This window comes from Entelurus aequoreus, linkage group LG28 (genome assembly GCF_033978785.1).
Source record: "Entelurus aequoreus isolate RoL-2023_Sb linkage group LG28, RoL_Eaeq_v1.1, whole genome shotgun sequence".
Taxonomy (NCBI): domain Eukaryota; kingdom Metazoa; phylum Chordata; class Actinopteri; order Syngnathiformes; family Syngnathidae; genus Entelurus; species Entelurus aequoreus.
In genome coordinates, this window is record NC_084758.1 from 6,465,272 (window position 1) to 6,478,568 (window position 13,297).

The 13,297-nt window shown below is 33.3% G+C and overlaps 1 long non-coding RNA gene across 1 annotated transcript; it reads left to right on the forward strand.

Moving 5' to 3' along the window:
• The first annotated feature begins 180 nt into the window (after nucleotides 1-180).
• Nucleotides 181-12,754, forward strand: LOC133645151 (uncharacterized). The gene is made up of 4 exons (XR_009824916.1): nucleotides 181-382; nucleotides 10,145-10,239; nucleotides 12,380-12,512; nucleotides 12,630-12,754. It is a non-coding gene; the product is annotated as an uncharacterized LOC133645151 (long non-coding RNA).
• The last annotated feature ends 543 nt before the right edge of the window (nucleotides 12,755-13,297 follow it).

Here is a 13,297-nt window from a genome sequence, read left to right on the forward strand (position 1 = left end):
TAATGAAACTGCCTAACAATAAACCCACATAAGAAACCAAGAACTCGCCCTCGATCATTCTACAGTTATGACATCATTGGGCAGGCAAGCTGTTTATATTGTGGGAAAGCGGACGTGAGAACAGGCTGTCCCCACTCAGGTGGGGGCGTGGCCTCCAGCTCCGGCTGGAATACAGGGAGTTTGTCGGGAGAACATTTCTGCCGGGAGGTTATCGGGAGAGGCGCTGAATACCGGGAGTCTCCCGGTAAAAACGGGAGGGTTGGCAAGTATGCTGATCAAGAGTGAACATTTGCAACGGAACTTGTGACGTGTTGCCCTCCAAAAAGCGGGAGAGTGAAGTGGAAGCATCACTCAAGGCAGGCAGGTAAAGAAAGCACTGCATGTAAGTACCTGTTCCTTGTCTTGTTGCTGCTTCTAAATGAAATATACCCTCGCTATACCGACTGTGTGTTATGTTGGAGTGAGCATAATATGTTTACTAGCAATTAACTTGTCTTATTATAGCCAAACATGTAGTAGCTAATGCTAGCTAATTGTTAGCACTAGCTTGCTCCCATTACCTATAAAGCCACTACTGCTTTGGTTAGCAGCACATTAGCTCATCTTGCAACTAGGTTTTAGGGCAGGGGTCACCAACCTTTTTGAAACCAAGAGCTACTACTTGGGTACTGATTAATGCGAAGGGCTACCAGTTTGATACACATTTAAATAAATTGACAGAAATAGCCAATTTGCTCAATTTACCTTTAACTCTATGTTATTATTAATAATTAATGATATTTATCATTGTGGAAACACTGATCATCTTAATGATTTCTCACAATAAATATATATAGAAACGGATAAATATCAATATGCAACACTTTATTTTTATATTTTCTCTAAGTGCACATTTTTCAAATTGAACATTTTCAAATGATCACTTCTAAGACATCCATCCATCCATTTTCTACCGCTTATTCCCTTCGGGGTCGCGGGGGGCGCTGGAGCCTATCTCAGCTACAATCGGGCGGAAGGCGGGGTACACCCTGGACAAGTCGCCACCTCATCGCAGGGCCAAGACAGTCTTGTGAAATCTCAATATCCCATTTTAACTAGCTAGCCACTAACATTTTTTAACAAATCATGAATTACTTTGCACCATGTTTGTACAAATAACTCATGTAAAATATAAAAGTCAACTCTCAAATGTTTAAATAAATCATGTCACACTTTGAACTGGACACCAAATCTGTTATCTGTTTCTTTGTCAGTTAGTGAAGACCAAGTCTTTAAAATATTTTCTTGGATTTTCAAATTCTATTTGAGTTTTGTCTCTCTTAGAATTAAAAATGTCGAGCAAAGCGAAGACTAGCTTGCTAGTAAATAAATACAATTTTAAAAATAGAGGCAGCTCACTGGTAAGTGCTGCTATTTGAGCTATTTTTAGAACAGGCCAGCGGGCTACTCATCTGGTCCTTACGGGCTACCTGGTGCCCGCGGGCACCGCGTTGGTGACCCCTGTTTTAGGGTGACCATTTCCATGACACCAAAAAGGAGGACATTATGCGGCATATGACACCAAAAAGGAGGACATTATGCGGCATATCAATACATTACTATGGTGTACATAGGACTCTGGTATACTCTTATTTATAGTACAATTTTGAGTGGTTTAAAGATGATGTTTGTGTGGCTGAATAGGAAAAAACATTAAAGTCAAGTGTTTGTTAACAGTATTTGTATTTATTCAATAGGTGAGGGCGGACCTACGTCACTTCCGCCTACCAATCCCCTAGCAACCGGGAATTCGTTGAAAACAAACCAGCTCACAGCGAACACAGCATTGACAGAAAAAGCATTTAACGAGCGTTGTGGCTTGGAAGTCGGCGTTAAATCCTTCATTTACGCATTTTTACTTATTCGCATATCGTGTGAAAAAACGAAAATGTATTATTTGCGTCAGACTCGTCTCGGTGAACTTTAAAGCTTCTCAGGCTTAGCTTAGCTTGCTAGTTAGCTTAGCCTGCGCGCTACTAAGAAAGAGACGCGGAAGTTATCAACAACGAGATCAAGTGTTAGTGTATAAAATATTGAGAGATTTGAGGGCTGCATGTATGCACTTTGTCTGTGTTATTATTATTATTATTGGCTTTTATCTAGTTTGCACTTTGTCTGTGTTATTACTATTATCATTATTATCAACTCACTCTATTTTTTATTTTCCTATTTTAATGATGTTGGATCTGTGTTGTTGTTGTTGTTGTTGTTGTTGGGGACAAGTGTTGTAAATTAGCTTTGGCTACAAACACTGTGATGCATGCATCGGATAACTGTTTCAGATGTCTATGTTTTTGTATCTGTCCCTATTTCAAATAAACCTCTATAATAATAATTATAATAATAATTGTTTAAGTACAACAAAGGAGAGTTTAAACAGAGAAGGGGGAGGTGGCAAAATAACCTAATAAGGAAAGTAATACCAAGATTACGGGTAAATAATACTGGAATGTCCGGCAAAAAACCCCAAAAGAAAGCAGACTGACCCCTAGTAGCCCGGTCCTTGTAAGTTGTAGCCTCGTGAAGGCGCAGTACAGCAGGCGAATAATGTACAAAATATGTCTTTGTATTGAAAAGTCTTGCAGACAGCATTTTGCAACTGTCTTGAAAAGTTGATTAAATGGCAACATGAAAATTATAGGGTTTATTGGTTTTTAAAAACCCAACTGTTAAGTGCAAATTTAAACGAAACCCGTTTTCGAAAATAGCTAGCTAGGCTATAGACTATATAGTACAGGGGTCACCAACGCGGTGCCCGCGGGCACCAGGTAGCCCGTTTGGACCAGATGAGTAGCCCGCTGGCCTGTTCTAAAAATAGCTCAAATAGCAGCACTTACCAGTAAGCTGCCTCTATTTTTTAAATTGTATTTATTTACTAGCAAGCTGGTCTCGCTTTGCCCGACATTTTTAATTCTAAGAGAGACAAAACTCAAATAGAATTTGAAAATCCAAGAAAATATTTTAAAGACTTGGTCTTCACTTGTTTAAATAAATTCATTAATTTTTTTTACTTTGCTTCTTATAACTTTCAGAAAGACAATTTTAGAGAAAAAATACAACCTTAAAAATGATTTTAGGATTTTTAAACACATATACCTTTTTACCTTTTAAATTCCTTCCTCTTCTTTCCTGACAATTTAAATCAATGTTCAAGTAAATTTATTTTTTTTATTGTAAAGAATAATAGATACATTTTAATTTAATTCTTCATTTTAGCTTCTGTTTTTTCGACGAAGAATATTTGTGAAATATTTCTTCAAACTTATTATGATTAAAATTCAAAAAAAATATTCTGGCAAATCTAGAAAATCTGTAAAATCAAATTTAAATCTTATTTCAAAGTCTTTAGAATTTTTTTTTACATTTTTGTTCTGGAAAATCTAGAAGAAATAATGATTTGTCTTTGTTAGAAATATAGCTTGGTCCAATTTGTTATATATTCTAACAAAGTGCAGATTGGATTTTAACCTATTTAAAACATGTCATCAAAATTGTAAAATTAATCTTAATCAGGAAAAATTACTAATGATGTTCCATAAATTGTTTTTTTAATTTTTTCAAAAAGATTCGAATTAGCTAGTTTTTCTCTTCTTTTTTTCGGTTGAATTTTGAATTTTAAAGAGTCGAAATTGAAAATAAACTATGTTTCAAAATTTAATTGTCATTTTTTTCGTGTTTTCTCCTCTTCTAAACCGTTCAATTAAGTGTAAATATCATTAATTATTAATAATAACATAGAGTTAAAGGTAAATTGAGCAAATTGGCTATTTCTGGCAATTTATTTAAGTGTGTATCAAACTGGTAGCCCTTCGCATTAATCAGTACCCAAGAAGTAGCTCTTGCTTTCAAAAAGGTTGGTGACCCCTGCTATATAGTATATACCGCATGTTATTTTTGTACAACAACAACTTCAGCTGTCGAACGTTATAAGGTACAAATTCAACAAGTACAACGTTAGCACGGACGGTATAGCCAAGTTGTGGTTAAGAAGGTGGATTTTTGTTCCTTATATTTACCAGAAATTAAGTGATCCGAACACACGACCCGGGACTTTGGGGGACTCCAGTGAGAACCGTCCTCGTTTTCCCGGTGTTTGTCTCGTCTCTGTGGGCTTTTATCACGCTTTGGCAGAACAAAATACAACCTTTGTTTTCCCTGTTTCCAGTTGTGGTTAGCACAACCAAAAACAACACAGTTTTTCGGCATTTTGGAGGCAGAACGACGGGTTTAACCAGCGTAGGTCGACAGGTTAAAGAGTAATGGCAACGGTTTGTTTTCAACGCCAGTCTGGTTGCTATGGCTCGAAGAACCTGTATGTAGCTCAGTTGCCCGGATGTCGGCCCTCACCTATACATTGTGGTGTTCAAAAAGTGACCACTGAGATGAATCTTTTCAAGTGCAGAGTGCCACAAAGCATAACATGTGTGGACTTAAATGTAAACAACAATTAACAGGTAACATATATAATTTGACATCAGACGTGCACACTGTGGCCACACCAGCGTCACACCTGTCCCAAACCTGACATCATAACAATTTAAATGTTTTATTAAAATAATTTTCTGATATAAGTGATTTTGCCCTCTTACAATGACAATAACAAAAAAAACATGTTTTTCATAACCTATGTGCTAGTATTGTATGTCTGGCTGCGGGTCCTGCCTTTAAAAGAAATGTTACCCCTTTCAGAGATGACATTTAGTTCCTGTAACTTTCTGTCTGTAAAATACATCTTTTTATTAGCATTTATGAAATCTAGTGACAATATTTCATGGATAATGTCCTTAGATTAACATTCTTAATAAATGGCAGTAAAATAAGCACACATCTGATTGAGGAGTCAGAGTGTTACAACCTGGCATTTACACATTGTGTGGTGTTGGGGTTGTCCGACTTTTTGTGTGGCCATAAACGCAGCACTGGCTAAGTGCCATGAGTGCGTGTGTTGGTGTAGGTGAGACAGAGCGAGCGGCTTCTGTTGAAACGACGGATGACAACGTTGGTTTAAGCCTGGTTTGTATGGCAGAAAATTACCAGTTTTTATAGATAAAAGGTTTTTTTATTCATGTTTTTGGTGTGGTTACAAATAGGGATGTCCGATAATGGCTTTTTGCCGATATCCGATATTCCGATATTGTCCAACTCTTTAATATCAACCGATACCGATATCAACCGATATATGCAGTCGTGGAATTAACACATTATTATGCCTAATTTGGACAACCATGTATGGTGAAGATAAGGTACTTTTTTAAAAATAATAATAAAATAAGATAACTAAATTAAAAACATTTTGTTGAATAAAAAAGAAAGTAAAACAATATAAAAACAGTTACATAGAAACTAGTAATTAATGACAATGAGTAAAATGAACTGTTAAAGGTTAGTACAATTAGTGGACCAGCAGCACGCACAATCGTGTGTGCTTACGGACTGTATCCCTTGCAGACTGTATTGATATATATTGATATATAATGTAGGAACCAGAATATTGATAACAGAAAGAAATGGGGGGAGGGAGGTTTTTTGGGTTGGTGCACTAATTGTAAGTGTATCTTGTGTTTTTATGTTGATTTAATTAAAAACAAAACAAAAAAAACAAAAAAAAAAAAAACCCGATACGATAATAAAAAAAAACGATACCGATAATTTCCGATATTACATTTGAACAAATTTATCGGCCGATAATATCGGCAGGCCGATATTATCGGACATCCCTAATTAGTAGTATTGTTTTAGTAGTATAATATAAGTAATATACATAGTAAAGTAAAAAATGTGTATATTTGTATGTTCGTAGTATTGTAGTACTACTATAATATAAGTAATATACATAGTAAAGCATAAAAGTAGTATATTTGTATATTAGTAGTATTGTAGTACTACTATAATATAAGTAATATACATAGTAAAGTATAAAAGTAGTATATTTATATATTAGTAGTATTGTAGTACTACTATAATATAAGTAATATACATAGTAAAGTATAAAAGTAGTATATTTGTATATTAGTAGTATTGTAGATGTAGTATAATATAAGTAATATACATAGTAAAGTATAACATTTGTATATCTATATATTAGTAGTATTGTAGTACTACTGTAATATTAGTAATACACATAGTAAAGTATAAAAGTATTATATTTAGTAAAGTATACAAGTAGTATATTTGTATATTAGTAGTATTGTAGTAGTACTATAATGTAAGTATTATACATAGTAAAGTATAAAAGTAGTATATTTGTATATTAGTAGTATTGTAGTACTACTATAATATTAGTAATATACATAGTAAAGTATAAAAGTAGTATATTTGTATATTAGTAGTATTTTAGTAGTACTATAATGTAAGTAATATACATAGTAAGGTATAACATTTGTATATTTGTATATTAGTAGTAGGGATGTCCGATAATGGCTTTTTGCCGATATCCGATATTCCGATATTGTCCAACTCTTTAATTACCGATACCGATATCAACCGATACCGATATCAACCGATATATACAGTCGTGGAATTAACACATTATTATGCCTAATTTGGACAACCATGTATGGTGAAGATAAGGTACTTTTTAAAAATAAATAAATAAATAAGATAACTAAATTAAAAACATTTTGTTGAATAAAAAAGAAAGTAAAACAATATAAAAACAGTTACATAGAAACTAGTAATGAATGAAAATGAGTAAAATTAACTGTTAAAGGTTAGTACTATTAGTGGACCAGCAGCACGCACAATCATGTGTGCTTACGGACTGTATCCCTTGCAGACTGTATTGATATATATTGATATATAATGTAGGAACCAGAATATTGATAACAGAAAGAAATGGGGGGAGGGAGGTTTTTTGGGTTGGTGCACTAATTGTAAGTGTATCTTGTGTTTTTATGTTGATTTAATTAAAAACAAAACAAAAAACAACAACAAAAAAAAAAACCCGATACGATAATTAAAAAAAATGATTCCGATAATTTCCGATATTACATTTTAACGAATTTATCGGCCGATAATATCGGCAGGCCGATATTATCGGACATCCCTAATTAGTAGTATTGTTTTAGTAGTATAATATAAGTAATATACATAGTAAAGTAAAAAATGTGTATATTTGTATGTTAGTAGTATTGTAGTACTACTATAATATAAGTAATATACATAGTAAAGCATAAAAGTAGTATATTTGTATATTAGTAGTATTGTAGTACTACTATAATATAAGTAATATACATAGTAAAGTACAAAAGTAGTATATTTGTATATTAGTAGTATTGTAGATGTAGTATAATATAAGTAATATACATAGTAAAGTATACAATTTGTATATCTATATATTAGTATTATTGTAGTACTACTATAATATTAGTAATATACATAGTAAAGTATAAAAGTAGTATATTTGTATATTAGTAGTATTGTAGTACTACTATAATATTAGTAATATACATAGTAAAGTATAAAAGTAGTATATTTGTATAGTAGTAGTACTATAATGTAAGTAATATACATAGTAAAGTATAAAATTTGTATATTTGTATATTAGTAGTGGGGATGTCCGATAATGGCTTTCTGCCGATATCCGATGTTCCGATATTGTCCAACTCTTTAATTACCGATACCGATATCAACCGATACCGATATCAACCGATATATACAGTCGTGGAATTAACACATTATTATGCCTAATTTGGACAACCATGTATGGTGAAGATAAGGTACTTTTTAAAAATAATAATAAAATAAGATAACTAAATTAAAAACATTTTCTTGAATAAAAAAGAAAGTAAAACAATATAAAAACAGTTACATAGAAACTAGTAAGTAATGAAAATGAGTAAAATTAACTGTTAAAGGTTAGTACTATTAGTGGACCAGCAGCACGCACAATCGTGTGTGCTTACGGACTGTATCCCTTGCAGACTGTATTGATATATATTGATATATAATGTAGGAACCAGAATATTGATAACAGAAAGAAATGGGGGGAGGGAGGTTTTTTGGGTTGGTGCACTAATTGTAAGTGTATCTTGTGTTTTTATGTTGATTTAATTAAAAACAGAACAAAAAAAACAAAAAAAAAACAAAAACGATACGATAATAAAAAAAACGATCCCGATAATTTCCGATATTACATTTTAACGAATTTATCGGCCGATAATATCGGCAGGCCGATATTATCGGACATCCCTAATTAGTAGTATTGTTTTAGTAGTATAATATAAGTAATATACATAGTAAAGTAAAAAATGTGTATATTTGTATGTTAGTAGTATTGTAGTACTACTATAATATAAGTAATATACATAGTAAAGCATAAAAGTAGTATATTTGTATATTAGTAGTATTGTAGTACTACTATAATATAAGTAATATACATAGTAAAGTATAAAAGTAGTATATTTGTATATTAGTAGTATTGTAGTACTACTATAATATAAGTAATATACATAGAAAAGTATAAAAGTAGTATAATTGTATATTAGTAGTATTGTAGATGTAGTATAATATAAGTAATATACATAGTAAAGTATACAATTTGTATATATATTAGTAGTATTGTAGTACTACTATAATATTAGTAATATACATAGTAAAGTATAAAAGTAGTATATTTGTATATTAGTAGTATTGTAGTACTACTATAATATTAGTAATATACATAGTAAAGTATAAAAGTAGTATATTTGTATATTAGTAGTATTTTAGTAGTACTATAATGTAAGTAATATACATAGTAAAGTATAAAATTTGTATATTAGTAGTAGGGATGTCCGATAATGGCTTTTTGCCGATATCCGATATTCCGATATTGTCCAACTCTTTAATTACCGATACCGATATCAACCGATACCGATATCAACCGATATATACAGTCGTGGAATTAACACATTATTATGCCTAATTTGGACAACCATGTATGGTGAAGATAAGATACTTTTTAAAAAAATAAAATAAAATAAGATAACTCAATTAAAAACATTTTCTTGAATAAAAAAGAAAGTAAAACAATATAAAAACAGTTACATAGAAACTAGTAATTAATGAAAATGAGTAAAATTAACTGTTAAAGGTTAGTACTATTAGTGGACCAGCAGCACGCACAATCATGTGTGCTTACGGACTGTATCCCTTGCAGACTGTATTGATATATATTGATATATAATGTAGGAACCAGAATATTGATAACAGAAAGAAATGGGGGGAGGAAGGTTTTTTGGGTTGGTGCACTAATTGTATGTTTATCTTGTGTTTTTTATGTTGATTTAATAAAAATAAAAAAAATAAAAAAACCATACGGATAATTAAAAAAAACGATACCGATAATTTCCGATATTACATTTTAACGCATTTATCGGCCGATATTATCGGACATCCCTAGTTACAAACAGTTTTGCTCAATAAAGTGATTGATGGAATTCCTGTCCGTAAAGTGTCTCGACAGGCGATAATTGAACTGTGTTGACAAAGATTGTTTTATTCATTGGGGCCACTCTTGTTGTCACCTGTCACTCACAGAGTTGCATTGCAAATTCATACAGAATAAATTGTAATGTGTTTATTTTGTTTAAAGTTCAGATGGGATTTTTGGTTTCCTGCGCGGCATTAATTTGCTGTGCGCAGATGACGCGTGAGCAGTGCGCCATTGCGCAGGCGCGCACCTTAGAGGGAACGTTGGACCCTTGTTTACCTTTTTAACCAATGATAAGCAGATTTGTATCCGACACCGCTCTTAGCCAATCATTTGATATGTTACTGCGTTGGGGGCATTTTTTTACGGTCTATGATTGACTATTGCGCTGCAGCCCAGCCAAGATGAAAAAACTCCGCTCTTCAAGCCTAGTGCCTCAAAAAGGAGGTATTATAAAAGGATTTGTAGTTTGTTGCTACGATAATTATTTGTGGAGTAAATTAAGAGGACATTGTGTGGTGATGCGGCCTGTGTGTGAGTGGTGTGGGGGCTGTAAAGACAATATTGTAAATAAATATGTGCAATTCAACGACTGCTCACTATAATTGGAACTTGTGAGGAGTATCTTCTGATCTAAATACATTTACAGTTTTTCCACTGTTAATAATCAAACTTTCTGCTTTTCTTTCATAGTGCAATGTTGGTTCCTGTAAAATGTGGTCAAACCCAGAGATACGTGGCTGAAACTGAAGGGGGCTTTGACCATTTTGGCACGTTTATTAAGAAGGGTGAGTCAATACTATTTTATTTTTACTCCTTTAATTTAGCTTTTTGGTAGCATCAGGTAAACAATTGATCTTCTCAGTGAAAGCAGTAACATAGCAGTACCAAAAAACACAGAACCTCATTGTTTACCAGAATGGCCTCTAAACACCAGTGGTTCTCAAACTTTTCACACTAAGTACTACCGCAGTGTTTCCCATAAACTGCCAAGTTACCTGTGGCGGTGGGGGCGTGGCTATGGGCGTGGTCACCATGACATCATCGAGTAATTTGCATTATTTACTACAATGATTTGATTTTCTCTAAAAAGGCTCAAAAAATGTATACTTACTAATTAATTATAACAGTTTTGTTTTAAACGTCCATCCATCCATCCATCCATTTTACAATATAATTACAACACTTTATGTACATATTTATATACAGATTTGAACAATAAGTTATTCACTGAAATATATTTATTAATTGTGGTTCTTACAAAAAACATATCTTATGAAATATAAAAGCTAAAATGTCTCAAAGCTCTGCCCCTTTAATTAGTGCATACTAAATAATTTAACTTTAGCCTACTACTACAACCATATTATTTACCAGCAACATAAAGTGAAACAGAGGCAGAGGTGTCCCGCCACAGTCAGTAACAAATAAACAGAAAACAGTAGTGGTGGTAGATAGACACAGAGCTTCATCAAACATCTGATCCACTGAACAAAGAGCTCCAAAAATCTTGAACTTTAGACTGCCATCAGTTTTACTCCCTACACTTAACCATGTGTTTCCTACTGCCTGCAGACTTTGCACCCTTTGTTATATACACATGTTGTGTTTCTAATATAAATACATTTAATAAAGTCAAATACAAATAAGGCAACAAGAGAAGTATCCTACACTTCTCTTTTGTAAAGTAAATCTGAACAGCCGATATGGGCATCTACATCAACTATATGATTTGCCTGAGAAGCTGGAGAGGACAAAAAAAACAAAAAAAACAAAATACATTTTTTAATTTTTTAAATTTTTTTAATTTGTTTTATTTGTGGCGGACATAATTCTTTCGTGGCGGGCCGCCACAAATAAATGAATGTGTGGGAAACCCTGTACCGTATTTTCTGGACTACAGAGCGCACCAGTATACCGTACAAGCCCCGCCCACTACATTTTAGGATCTTCAGATCAGATAGGTCTTTATTGTCATTGCACAAGTACAACAAAACTTTGTTTTCAGCACCTATATTATTTTGTTTTCCCATATATTAGCCGCACCGGACTATAAGCCGCAGATGTATATGTTGTGAAATGAGATATTCACACAAATATTTTGTAAATATTTATTTACATATCTTAATTGTTTCCAAACGGTGTCTGTAACACGGCAAAAAACCGGCTGATCAAACAAAACAGAAGTCATGGTCATGGACCCACGAGCTGCAGAATCTAGCTCTCCAATTAGCTAAACAGACTCAATAACTCCATGGAGACGTTTTTGTGAATTTATGAAACTAAAACAATACAAAAAGAATGCAGTTGTAAGTTATTAATACTGACACGGACACTCGTAAACGTGTTAGCATATTAGCTAATGTGTAACAACGCTCGCTTCCTTATGATAGCACGTACAAATACGCATGAAAACACTCCTACAGAGATTCTACTTCCGGTTCAAAGCTTTAAACGGTGGGAATTCACATTCACCTACAGTAGCCGCACCTGCAGTGGGCGAACTCGACTAGGAGATGGCGCCGCAGCACAAACAATAACGCACCGTTCAATTGTCTTTGCATGTGTTGAAAAAAAACTATTTGCTTTATGGGTGTAAGTGAAGAAAAATCCAAAGCCGCAGGGTTCAAAGCATAGGAAAAAAGTAGTGGCTTATTGTCCGGACTTTTCGGTATATCCAGAAAATAATAGGTCCCAAGTACCACCAAGTGCTAACCCACAGATGACCAAAGACTAAATTTGGTCTTAACTCTTGGAATAAACTAGAAACATAAATAAATAAATAAATCATGATGAATAAAGTTCTGGGCCATTTTTTTAAAAGATCTACACCAGAACTAAACTAGAAATAGATGAGCACTAATGTAACACTATGCTATTGTGAATGTTTGAATTTATATTTTGTTATATTTTATATTATTTTTTTAGTCATAGATAAGCTGGGTCTTCCACTTGAGACTCAGCTTTCATTGACCAATGGGACGGGAACAGAAGTGGATGCTGATGTGTTTGAGGACCTGTTAAAAATGGCAAACCTTACCATAAATGTGTCTGCAGAAAGGTAAGCTGAGGTCTAGTTATATACTGCTGACAACTGCTGTTCAAATGTACCAGTATATACACTTTCCTTTCGTCTTCTAGTTGATTTTTCAATTAATTTTGGCTTTTTATTTTGCAGGTTTGTTTCCACAAGTTAGCTAACATTACTAAGGTAAGGCTTGATAGTAAGAAGGTCTCCACAGTATCAATTAAACTGTTTGACAAAACTGCACTGGTTGACTTTAAAACTATTCATGGTTTCTTTTGGATATGTTATCATCTCAATTTTAAATTCCCTTTTTTAAGTTTTTAATCTGTCCATATGTTGCATAGGTATTAAAGGTCATTTCCAGTCATAGTCAATGTTGTTTCAGAAATCAAGTCACCTATGATCAGTTCATCTCATGCCATGTAAACATATTTGCACTGGACTAAAAATGGTTCATAGTGGTTCAAAATGTCTTAAAATGTAGCCTGTTCAAACTGTGTATTATAATTTCTGTTAGGCTATGATTACATTTTTATTATTTTACACTAAGTCCTTCTGTTGTCAGCTCGGTGTTGTATTGAATTTGTGTTAATTCTCTGTACATTTTTGTTCAAGTGGACCCCGACTTAAACAAGTTGAAAAACTTATTCGGGTGTTACCATTTAGTGGTCAATTGTACAGAATATGTACTTCACTGTGCAATCTACTAATAAAACTATCAATCAATCAATCAAAACCATGCAATCGGCGCCCATGTTAACTACAGAACCGTAACTTAAAAGGGTTGGCTGAACATCTATTAAGGTATGACGCAATCG